Genomic DNA, 13,332 nt, shown 5'->3' on the forward strand with positions numbered 1-13,332 from the left:
GGGGAGCCCTTCTCTCTGAGGTTAGGGAGGTGAGGCTGCTACCCAAAAGTCCCCCTATTGGTGGTTATATGTGGGAGGACCTCACAAGGAGGGACTGCCCTCCTGGGGACAAGGACGTCCACCTGGGGAAATGCCTCCCTAATGCCCTATCCCAAAATACCCTACCCTGGTTTTCTCCACCTTCCTCCCCAATTGACAGGAATACCATGTGCTATGCTGAAGTCACTAATGTCTCAATTGTTGGGAATATTGTGAAGAGGAAGAGTGCGAGAAACTTGTGGGTTAACAATATGCAGACTCCACTAAATACTTTGACGAGGTGGCATCCAAGAGGCATGAAGATTGCTACAGAAACATTGCAACATGGAGTTGATGTTAAGCAAGGTCGGATTCAACTATATACAATGGAAAGAAAAGAAGGACAAAGAAAGAGAGGCCTCGGAGAAAGCAGCAGGTGCAGACTCTGTGAAACCCAGGAGATTCAAACTGGAAGAAAACTGCGATGTTGTTGCAGAGCAGTTTGACGTTACAAAGAACGCCACAAAGGACTACTTGACAGACCTTATCAGCGCAGGCCTTGAGGTTAGTTGGAGATGAAGTATCTGTGGTGTGATCTCAGGGAAGTGGACCGTTTGGTCTAAAAACTTCAACGACACCGTGGAGATGGAGGACCTGCAGAACCGTAGCGGGACGCCAGAAGAGGAGAAGAGAAGCCAAGGAAGCGGTAATAGCGTGCCACTGCCACAAGAAAAACCAGTGACGTACCGTCCCCGATAAGCAGGTAAAGGGAGATACGGGAGACCCGGTAGGGGAGTGGGGGTGACCCAGGGTGGCAAAGAAAGTCATATTAAGCAAGAGTGCATCAGGAGTAATCTCCTTCGTCACAGTGGTGACAACAAAAGTCATATTAAGCAAGAGTGTATCAGAAGTAATCTCCTTTATCACAGTGGTCACAATGAAAGTAAAATTAAGCAAGCGTGCATCAGGAGTAATCTCCCTCATCACAGTGCTACATCAGAAAGCATCAAAAATCAAAAGAGACTCAGGATTAGAGACTACCATAGAGGGGGAATAAAAGCTGGACATCAACATTCAGAAGTTCGTGGAAAGAACAGAAAAGTATTTGTGAGGTTTATGGAATGAACTCTCGAAAGTCAGGTTGAAGAACCTTTACAGGTCATCACGAGAAGGGAGTCATTTTCGTGGATATAAGACATTGTTATATCAGGCCCTAAAGCAAGAGACTGCTGTGGAAACTACTCAAAAGTGGAGTACATGACCAGGAGAAGGGAGTTATTCTCCTAGTGCTTTTTGAAGCATTTGATGGAACATTGTTTATGTTGATTAGTGGCAGGGATGGAGTAGTGGATTTGAGACAGAGGACAGTATATATTTTAGTTTTGACTGACATCCTGATGTACACCCAGATTTTCTTAGGTTGACACTGGGAAACCCCTCTAGGAGTAAAGAAAGATAGGTTTATTGTTTTTGTATAATAAAAGTCTATAGCCCCAACCATGACATCTCCTAGTCAGAGTCCTTACTCCATTTCGCTACATTGTTCAGACCTTCCCTGAGGTTGGGCTTGAGGTTGCTAAACCCATGTCTCTCCCTCTGGAACAGGCACATTTTATGGCTGTCTCAGGACAAACACACCACCCTTTGGCTTTCTAAATGGAGGCAGCACAGTGTTAGGGGTGGCTGTCTGTTTCTGACTGCTGTAAGAGGTCTCATAAGCCTTACCTTGATTTTTTCAATGTTTTCGATTTTTGGTCCTGTTACTGAGACTTTGGGAAAACATTACCAGATAAGGGGGCAAGGCTTTAGAGATAGGATCTTTATTCAGAATACACAGAACTGGAGATGGGAGTAATAGAAAAAGTAACTTCTCTTAGTGCCACACCCTCTTTTGTAAGTGAGTGAGTCACCTGGCAGGATTGCTTATTGCAAAGGGTATCTTCCAGGATACCCTCCTGGGGTACCTCATAGTTCACATGTTAAGTTCTCATAAAGCTCTCCAAGACCACGGGTCTCCTCTCCATACCCCTCCATCTGGCAAAGTTCTGACCGAGAGTGAATTGAAATACAAAGCAACGTTATAGATCTGTTCTTTATCCTGTCCCACAATGCAGTCCTTCTAAAACCAATCTCTGTGTTGCACCGATGAACGAAGATTTGATGGAGTGGTTGCTTTTGACAGAACAGGAGGAAAGACAGGAGAATCTCTGGATGCTGGGTGAGGCTCACCTCCCCTTCTCAGAACCTATTCCAACATCCTGCCTTACTGCCTTTCTTGTTGATTCAATGCTCACACATGGTTATGGGAATGTTGCTAAAGGTTGCTACTATCCATCAAGCTGGCTGTCGAATAACATCTTTAACATTAAGCCAAGTGCTTGCTCCTTCCCCACTTCTGCCAGCCAGTGTAGGCTTGTGCTGTCAGACTCTCTGGCCATAACTGTCCCTGCATCTCCAAAGGACTTTTCATTGTCCTCCTGTCTTATGTCCTGCTCCTTTTCCGCTCCTCCAACTACTGGTCCTTCCTGCTCACCATTTAGCCCCTCGCCTCTCTTAACTTTCTGTTTCCCTCCACTTTCTCAATACTCCAGCCTCTCTTCCTCGCTTGCCTCCGCCCTGATTTTTATCATCTCCAATCTCTTCTGCTCTCTTCTCTCCTCTTCGTTCTTCATCTTCTCCTACTTCTGACTTCTCCCCCTTCAATGACCTTCACTTTCTCCCACCTTTTCTGTTCTCTCTCCTATATCTGGGTACTCACCTCCTCCACCTGCTGTTGTTCCCACTCCTGCTCCTTCCACTCTCTCTCTCTTTCCCTCTCTCTCTCTCTCTCTCTCTCTCTCTCTCTCTCTCTCTCTCTCTCTCTCTCAGAACCACCTCCTCCAGGGCCTTCTACTCCTTCCTCCAATCTACCTAGCCATCACCTTTAGATCCTCTGCACATGTATCTCCATGCACTGTGCTGTGAATTCCCACTGCACCTCCACCTCCTACTTCCCCTTAAACTCATTCTGCACCTCCACCTCTCTTTGAACCTGCACCCCTCTATTCACCTCCAACTACTCTGTTCTACCACTCACTCCTCCAAACACCCAAGCACTTCTGAGCCTGTGCTTTTATAGGGTTTACTCACTCCCACTGAGCCAGGCTTCTTCCTATGAGTTATAACTGTGTAGAATAATTAGTTAATGTTTGTGATTGGTTATGCCATAAGGATTTTCAGGAATCAGGTGTGTTTAATGTATCCATTGTTTTGGGCCACACTATGAGGACCAGGCCTTTAACAGGGTGGCCTGCCATCTTGGAATGCTCAGTTATGCGCATGCGCATATGAATGCATATGTGGAATGGGCAGGACTAGTAACTCTTTTACGTCATGCCTGTGGGACGTGTGAGAAACCTGAGGGTATTCTCAATCCTATTCCCCATGGATCCTCTGCGCAGGTGGCCAGGGAAAAGGCATCGCTCTTGGATCCTGACCCTTGTGGTGGACAAGCGAGGGAGGATTGCCTGGGTGGAGGGTCTTTGGGGACTGGGAGTGGGGTGCCCTTGGGAAAGACATGGTATCCCCTTTTCCTACTAATGACCAACTGAAACCTTCCCCCACCTTCATGGGGTATTTTGAGTCAACTCACCTGGTTTCCTCCTGGATAACTCGTAAAAGTACTTGGACGAAAAAGAAGCAATCAAGAGTAATGTAGACTAAGTGCTTTTACCACTCTGGTACTGGGACGAGGGAGAGGCCTGCTGAGAGTAGTAGAGGTCAGGCATGTCCCCTTAATGATGGCCAGGCAGGGCTAATTGTAAATTAACGCGCTGCAGGTGTATAAAAAACCCAATCAGGAATACCTGAGGGGAGAAGCAGTTACGAGAGGAGAAGGACAGCAGCAGAGAGGCCAAGAGAGATGGCGGGAAGCTGTACGCGTGGAGCACGCTAGTGGTTCAGGAAAGTGCCGCCTGGGAGCAGGGGCTCTGTGGAACCGAACGATCCTTGACAGGAGATTCGTGCAGGGAGGCTTCCCCTTTTTCTGCCATACAAAGTGCTTGTTCTCCTGGGGGCAGAAGCCGACCCCATAGTGCCTGAGGGGTAGGAGGTGTAGGTCTGAGATGGAGACCAAAAGGCAGAGAGATCTGCCCTGCAGGAACTCACAACGAAGCAACCGGTGAGTTTCTATAAAAGCAGAAACCCGGTATGCTAGTGTTTGATTTTACACGCAAAGTTATTTTGTATCATAATGGTCACGTGAATAATGGTACACGTTGCCAAAGTTCTCGGTCTGAATCCTTGCTAAACAGTGAACAAGAGAACTTGCCATTCACTAAATAATTAAGAATACTTTGTTGTGGAGTGGTCACGTGTACATGAAAGCACGGTATCGAAAGTCTCAGAGTGCTGGGCACATTAGAAAGCAAGCTACAGACTATTGGCCCATAGATTGAAACAGAGGATGCAAACAGAACAATTAAAGCTATTAAGGGCAGACAGTGTGACCAGTGACCAAGCTGAAATAAATGACGTTTTTAGAAGCTTTCATGCGGACTTGTATAGTGATCAATTTTATGAGAATTCAGACCGAATGAATCCATTTTTTGAGTCATTGGAAATAAAGCAATTATCAGAGGCAGAAAAAGTCTGTCTGGATTCGGAAATCACTCTTGATGAAATGAGAAAGACGATTTGGAAGCTAAACCTGGTGAAATGGCCTGGCCCTGATGGGTTTCCAATTGAATTCTACCGAGTGATGCCAGAAGAAGTTTTGTTGCTGATGAGAGAGATGTTTAAAAATAGTGAATCAAAATATCTGCTACCACCAACTTTAAGGCATGCTACAATATCCATCTTGCATAAACAGGGTCATCCAGAACTCACGCAGGGAGCTACAGAACAATCAGCCTGTTAAATTGTGACTCTAAAATCCTTTCGAAGGTCCTGGCCAGTAGGTTGGAGAAACTGCTTGAAATAATTCACCCTAACAAAGCAGGTTTCATTAAAGGAAGACTCTCCTCTATTAATATGAGGAAATGATTGCTTACTCTGGACCCCGAGAAGGCATTCCACCATGTGAGATGGAGCTTTTTGATGGGTACCATGGAGAGGATGAGTTTTGGTCTGGAATTTCTGAGCTGGGTTCAATTATTATATACAAAACCAACTGCGGAGGTCAACATGAATGGAGCCATATCTGAGAGATTAGAGTTGCAACGAGGGAAAAGACAAGGCTGTCCTTTTTCTCCTCAACTCTTTGTGATTTCAATTGAGCCTTTGGCGGAAGCTATCAGATCTAATTAAAACATTGTGGGTGTCAAATTCAATGGAACAATCTTAGTCTATCCTTGGGTAGAAAGACTAATGCTATTAAGATGGTTATGTCTCCGAAAGTAAACTATATTTTGAGTACAATCACCCTTCCTGTGAGTAACCAGACATGGAGACAGGTGACCAGCATTCTGCAAAGCTTTTTATGGATCAGGAAAACAATGAGGTTAAAGCTGTGGAAATTGCAGTTAAGAAAGGACAGGGATGGATTGAATGTACCAAATTTCGAAAAATATCATTGAGCCTTTTCTCTACAACATGCTCTGCCCTTTTTGGATGAAAGGGATGACAAATGGGCATAGGCAGAGGCTGAAGGTGTGGGCCTAACACAATTAATTGAAATAGACATCTGATTTAACGCATTTTCTTAGATCCACATGGAGGTCGTATGAGAAGTCTGCAGGGTTAATACCTGATAAGATGGGTATTGCATTGATCTGGTTGAACCCGGATATCAAGTTGAACAATAAAACCTTGTTCTGGGCAAGATGGCTCTCTGCAGGGATCGCTAGAGTCAAGGACCTTTTTGAAGGAACGATTTGGAAAACATTTCGAGTTTTGAAGCTGGAGTTTGATTTATCACTGTGTACATATGGCGAATACCGTAAATTGAAGAGAGCAGTGAACATTCCGTCTTTGATCAATTCTGATTTGCAGTTAATTGTTTTCTAATGTTTTCTTGGTGAATGTATTCAGGACCATGTTTTAAATGCTTTTGGTTATTCATTTTTGTTTTTCTTCTTCTTTCCCCCCACTATTTTTTTAAATATATTCTTTACTATTATGATGTAGTTATTTAGGAATTGTCTCTATTTCGCTGTTATGATGTGTTAACATTTAATAAAGTGGTTTAAAAAAAATAGAAAGCAAACTACAAAGACAAATTACGACATCAGAATGACCCGAATACAACAACAAAATGATTTAAATAAAAACCTGTAACAATTTTTGAACGCCGAACTGAATGCAAAGCTATCTTCATATTTATTGAATACTGCAGTGAAAGCAAATGATCACATATGGAGGAGGAATTAAGCTTTGCAAGTTACATAAATCCATCACATGCCAAGTTCAAAAGTGAATACGAGTAAAGTTCATACCTAGATTGAATCTACAAGTAATTCAAACTTTGAAACAAAGAAAACAACTAATGTTGAACCTTAAAAGGAATAGAACTTTTACAAAGCAAGTGAACCCAGTGCGTATTTGACTCTAAAGTGAATGGAACTTTGGAGAGGAACTTTAACAAATGAGCCAAAACAAACTGCACTCTTCAGCCAAGGCATTTTGTTGTGCAAAGAATAACCATATTCGGAGGGTGCAAGGGTGGCACAGTACTTAGAAAACTGTGAAACACTATTTCATTTGAAGTGGTCTTTGGGGAGGGGAACCCTGAGGCTTGAACTACTTATTGACTTGAGAGTGGAGCCTCAAGATATTTTGTGTTTTGAACTGTGTTTTGAAACTTGGGGAAGGGAATCCTGAGTACTGGTCAAGTCCATACCATCCTGAACTTAAGGCAGTTGTTAGACATTTTTTAGAACTTCTTTATACTTGGAGAAGGGGAGCTGAAAGAAAGCTGTGAGCTGAACAGAACTCCGAAATTTATGTTGAACAATGTTTTGTTGGTTGCTGACATCCCTACAAGTTGTAGAGATTAGTTGTGAGGGCAAGTATAGGTTTTGGACATAGACATATTCCTAAATTGAACTCTTGGCCTTTGACTTTCCTTATTTTTGGTTTGGTAGAGAAATCCCACCATAGTATAGGGCAAGATAGGCCTTTTTCCATCCTGACCTTTATGTTAATAAGGTGTTATTATTAATTCAGAAACTGTTGTCTGTGTCTTACTCCAATATGCCTTCACAGACTGCAGTCTTAATGAGGCCGGAGGTCAGTAAGTTCCAGCTCCCTGTAGTCTACATGTGAACTTGGCAGATCATCATGGACAAGGGCTGCTGCTGTCAACCCTGCATCTTGTGTTGCTTAAAGCGCCACTAGTAGTGGTTACTTACATGTGTCCGTCCCCTACCCAGGTTCCCAGTGCTGTGAAGGGGCAACCATGGGATCCTCCCCATACAGCTCTGGACCCCACATAGGTATCGAGCGGTGTGGCTCAGCCCCCTGAGTTCCCCCTACACAAACCATAAAGGCCAGGCAGAGGACATCATCAAAGTCCTATTAAACATTTAGTGGTATGGCCCTGCCTTTCTCTGTTTATGTAGCCTCCATTCTGCTTGTTGAACTACACTTCTGTGATCTCGGCCAACACCCTCAGTGCTTTGGTGTGAGAGCGGCCTAATGATTGATCCTCCATGACAGGATCTGTGGTGGTCTCACAAATATCAGCGCGTTTGATTCGGGTCATGAAAAAGTACTGATGTCTTACCACCAAGTGCTCAATGGATTTCCTTCCACTATAAGCTGAAAATAAGCCCACACACCTGTGTTCCCCTGAGTGAAACGGGACTCCTAAAGCAATGCTCCCTTTCCTCACAAAGGTGATCCACCAGAGTGCGTCCAACCTTAATTTCCTCCTACCAGATCCTTCATTCCTGTTGACACCTCCTTTGTGCTGCAACCATCGCCCATTACCTGGATCTTCCAGATGTTTTCTCCTGTCTACTGTTACCCTGCTCCTCCTGTGTCCAGCCTTACCTTCTTGCTTCCACTGGTTCCTGTTGTCCTGTTGGGCACCTTCTTAAATGCGAGCGGCTATCACCCATTCTTTGGATCTTTCTGTTGTGCCTCTGCTCCACCTCAGCCAGCTATTGACATTCATGAAAGACATCCTCTCCTGCCCTGCTTAGCTGTGTCCAGGAGTTTAGCCTTGCCCTCTGTGCAAGACATCATCTGCTCTGCTCAGCAGTGTCCACTGATTTACCCTGCAGGCCTTTTCACCCAGAGACTCACTGTTCACTGGCCTGCCTTGGCTCCTGGTTTTTTAGAGTATCCAAGGTGTCTTTGTGGACGAGCTGCTCTTACATACAGAACACCACCACAACCCTAAAGTCAGACCACAGCTGCAGCCCACCCTTAAAACCAACCACTCATGCCTTTATGGAAAGCACACCAATGATTATACAAAAACATTATATTCTGAGAATTATACTGCAGGAGGGAAATTGTAAGGAAACATGAGTAAAAACAGAAATAACACACATTGTTACTTTTAAAATGTTATTTGTAAGGTAAAGAAATGAGTTCTAACCGGTCCCTGCAACTCAAGCAAAAGGCCAGGGGGTCAGGGTACCTTGGACTACACGAGAACGGGTATCTAGTGCTAGCACTGACTAAAGTATCTTAAGAAAGCTTGACAGTGTCAAACAGGTCTTCTGGGCATTTTCATATGCTGCGGCAGCGTAAGATTCAGTTCAGACATCCTCATGTGGAGAGAGGCTCCAAAGGCTTGATCAATAGTGATGGATTTGAATAAGAAGGCACTGATTAGAAATCTGGGAAGAGGTAAAGCAGTGCTCTGGGTCGCTTCTACAATGGCTTCCACCAGTTTTCATTTAGGTTTCACATCATCACCCGAAATCGGGTGTCCAAGATATTCAACTTTACCCTTGGCCAATTGGCACTTCAGCTCCTGCAAAGTTGGACAGGTTTTCTTTAGCACATCAAGGATTTCTGCTCCCACTTTACAGTGCTCAGTCTGCTTGTATAAACCACAATGTCGATGAAATACAGTGGTTGGTCACTGATGTGTGTTAGGATAGATTTCTCTTTACTGCACCTTTCCTTCCATCTTTATTGAACCACTTAACATTTTGCTTTTGTGTTTGAATCTGACCTGTCTTTTCACAGTGCAGTCAGGCCTTAAGCTTCACTACACTGGCCTTTGTTTATAAGTTATGGGGAAATTGATATGTCCTTCAGGCTGTGAGTACTGGAAAACATTGTTTCTATTTTATGCACAATAGGTTCAGACTAACGTAGTTGAAGTTGAGAGTTGACATAGGGTCCCTCCCCACTATCGTGTGTTTTTTTTCCTTCTTAAGTTGTATTGTGGACCCATTGTTTTTATTCTTTGATTATTGACTGATTCTTTTGATGTGATGTAACTTCCTTTTGGTGTAGGATCCAAAGTGGTTCTCTCTTTTATTGATGTTTTGTTTTGTTTTATATTGGTCTATTCACAAAAATTATCTGTTATTAACTTTGTATGAAGTCATTTTGTATTGATGTAACTTTTTACTTTTATATTGTATTATTTTGCATAGGTATTCCTTCGTAAAAAAACAAAAAGCAAATAAATAAAAAATAAAATAAAACTGTTTCCCTTAGTCATGTTACTATGTTACTACTTTTGGATCACTTGTGGTAACTTTTTTATCATTGTGCACAGCAGCTTACACTGCAGAACAATGGGGTGCATTTTTGTTTTGCCCTTGACTAACACTCAGAGGATGTGTGGTTACTCTACGTGTGATAAAAGGATAGGCTGGTGGCAGCAATGACTTTTCCCCAGTTTTTTGGGGATTCTTTTTCATTTTAGCTTTACTGCGTTTACAGCGTTTAGCAACTAACTGTGGCTGCTGGTCAGACATGGCCGTGCAACGAGATTTTTCACCTGTCTTTTTGCCATCTTGTTTTGTAGCCTTGTTCCTCAGAGGCCAGGAAAATCCTTATAAGGACTTCCAGTGCCCGGGAAAGCAGGAGCCTTTGGCGGGCTACTGGAGGGCTGTGTGTGTTTGCTGGCAGGATGTGGGCTGGGTCTGTCTGACCCCAATCCACAAACTGGTTTCGGTGTGTCTGTGTAGTATGTATGACTGTTCCCACCAGTGGTCCTGATTGGACCACTGCTGTGGTGTGTGTGTGGACTAGTCCTTCTATTGGCTAGTGAGTGCAGCAGCTCTAACCTGGCTTTTAGGATAAGAAGAGGACCCCTTGCACCCATTCTTCACAGATCCTGGAGAAAACTGAAGGAGCCAAGTATCCTGTCCAGCTTTGAGACCCGCAAAGAAACCTGAGACCTGACTGAAGGAGGCCTGGCAACCAACTTCTGCTGCTGGCCTGGAGCAGCCCTGTCTTGCTTGTGATCTCTAGTATTTCTGTGATGGAGCTGCGACCCTTGGAGTGTAGGGAACATCCATTCCTGACGTCTGCTCGGTGCCCTGCCTAAGGAAGCCTTCGGAAGTGCCCTGGAACCATTCTGTGGCTGACGAGCTTCGTTTTTGGGCTACCATGCCGCCGGCGTCACTGTGCCGAGTTTCGGCCTGAAACTTTGGGGATCCTCAGCTGGCCCTACAAGGCTAACCTCTGCGAAATCTCAGCGTCCTAGCATCGAGGGTACACAAGATAGGACGGAAAGTCCGACCGGGGCTGCTGAGTCCATTTGCGTGGCGCTGCTGCAGTGACCACCGTCAGAAATAGCTTACCTGACCATTTTGCTGCATTCTTCAATCGAGAGCCCTTGCAACAGTGAAATACATCAACCGGAGATCAGCTTGAGCCTGCAACCCCTGTGAATCAAGAACTCTGACTTTCAGTGGGAAAAGCAATGTTGGACCCTAATCCTTTGTCCTGCCAAGTCTGGGGGGTAAGTTACATAGTTTCTAACCTACCCCTATACTCCCATTAAAAGCGAAGGGCTTATAAAAAAGCTTAATTCTAACATTTTTGGCTTTGCCATTGCTTGCTTGCACAAGACATCTGACTGTTGGGGCTACTTTTGGGCATAATTCTAGCTTGAACCCAAACACTAAGAACCCTTCAATGGACCCCAGAGACCCTACCTGCATTTTCACCTGCCTCCTAACCTCTGTGGAACTTTAACCTGAACTATTGGGCAAAAGGCCCCAGACAACTTAGGGCTTGATAATTTTAGTTAGGGATTATCTCTGTGGACCTTTTTGTGCATAATACTATCCTAACCTTTCCTTTGCAGTAGCTTCTGATGTGTATTGCGCCCTATAACAAAGTGAATGTATATATGTATTTAGTTTGATAGTGTTGTGTGGTAAATCTACCTCCTAGTAGTCATATTTCTATAGTGTGTTTTGGCCATAAATAAATAATTGTATTTTTATACATCCTGTCTAAGTGTAATCTGTGACTCTCATTGTGTGACCTCATTGTGGACCCTTCACAAGCTCACCACCTCTGAAGAACTTAGCCTAGACCGCCTGTCACTGCTACCTAAACTGGTTTGGCTACAGCTTCCCAGAGTTGTTCCTGTCACAATGTAGGTTGGCCTTCTATACATCTGTTCCCCAGGCCAGAGTATAGAAAATCAGTCCTAACAATGTGTTACTCCCAGATGTCAACAATGTTAATATGACAAACATACTCTTCACACTTGAACAACATTGGATTCTTAGACTTGAGACTCACACTCATGGTCTTAAAGACCAAACATATTGGCCAGATTTTTGGTAAATTCAAATACCTATGGTTTTGAACTGGTGAGTATGTATTTGTATGTGTACTTCATTAGTCAATATGGTGTACATTTTTGATTCCAGTGACCAAACATATAAATTAATGATACAATACAATACAATTAGACAGCAACTCTGTGGACGTTTTGGTCATTTGGCCAAAATAGTTTTGTTTATATACTGTAACATGTAGTGTGAGGCCTGCTATTTATACACTGCAACATCCAACAAATGGCAATTGATTTATCCGTAAGCATCACACATTTGTTGGTTGCACACTATATATTGCTTGGGTGCATATAGTCTCCTATAAGATGGCGCCTATGGACGCTGATCAAAATCAATGCAACTTGTTGAAATGGGTGGTGATGTACACGTACCATAATCACTGAAATAGAGAATGTCTCCTATCCACTTGAGTGGCGGTTTGGTAGCAACCGAGTTGTAGCACAGTGGAAGATGACTTGTGGCAGCACATCCGTCACGGAGCATCTCATTTAATACAAGACCCGTGATGTTGAGAATAGGTAAGCGGTGGCAGGGGTGGGCACTTGAAACTTGCTCACAGATCTACATATGATCCAGTACCAGTAACAAAAGGTACTTCGTATATATTTTCAGTAGTTTATGTTTATTGAATTTATATAGCGCTTTAAGCCAAAGCGCTTTACAATATAACAACAGGTACAAAGTAAGAGAAGCATATTTACAAACATGAACAGGTCATTAGAACATTACAACGCCATGATGTGGGCTTGAAAACACACTTCGTAATTCTATGCTAAGAAATCTTTAGAATTACATTTACTAGCTCACAGAGGGGACTGTAACATGAAGCAACACTGGTTTTTGAATTCACATTGAATAAACGGTTATGTGCAACCATGTGCGGAGCACTGACTCAAGGTAATGGAAAACAATTTGTATCTGTAGATATACATTGTTGTTTCAATATATCCGGGTAGGTATTGAAACATTTTTTATCACTATTCCCAAATATTTCCTCCTGGAACCAAGTGGTGTCCATTTTTTTTCTGTTGATGGAATCCACCCAAGAGCGCATACATCCACAAAAGCATCCTGATGAAGGCTCAGCTTAAAGTTGAGGTGTAATAAAGAGCCGAAACTTAAGGTCTTATGTAGACACAGAGATCAATAGCATTCTTTTGAATCATTCAGTCCCATAATGCTATCGAGTCGAGCTACCTCCCAATCTTTTCTAAGTAACGTGATCACCTGAGTTTCACAAATTAAATAGGTTGGAGGGTGCTGGCATGGACTAAAGCAACTGACCTGAGCTCAAGGCTATACACGGAAAAATTAAACAAAAAAAGAGCTACGGTCCATGCCCTCGAAACTGACAAATCTAAACGTACAATTACTTGTTCGGACTAATGGCACTCTATTTGACATCAAAGTAATAATTTATGCAAAGTAAGTGTCTTCAAATGTTCAAGTATTTAATGATGATTTAACTCCCAAAAGCTGACACATGTTTCGACCTCCACTAGATAATCCAAGACCAGCAGTCCATCGGTAAACTCATCTAGTGAGTTTATACTCCCAACTCACTTCTCATGAGCTTCTCTGTTTGCTCTGAGCCTAAATATATGCA

The sequence above is a fragment of the Ambystoma mexicanum genome, chromosome 5p (genome assembly GCF_040938575.1).
Source record: "Ambystoma mexicanum isolate Mex_15411 chromosome 5p, UKY_AmexF1_1, whole genome shotgun sequence".
NCBI lineage: Eukaryota > Metazoa > Chordata > Amphibia > Caudata > Ambystomatidae > Ambystoma > Ambystoma mexicanum.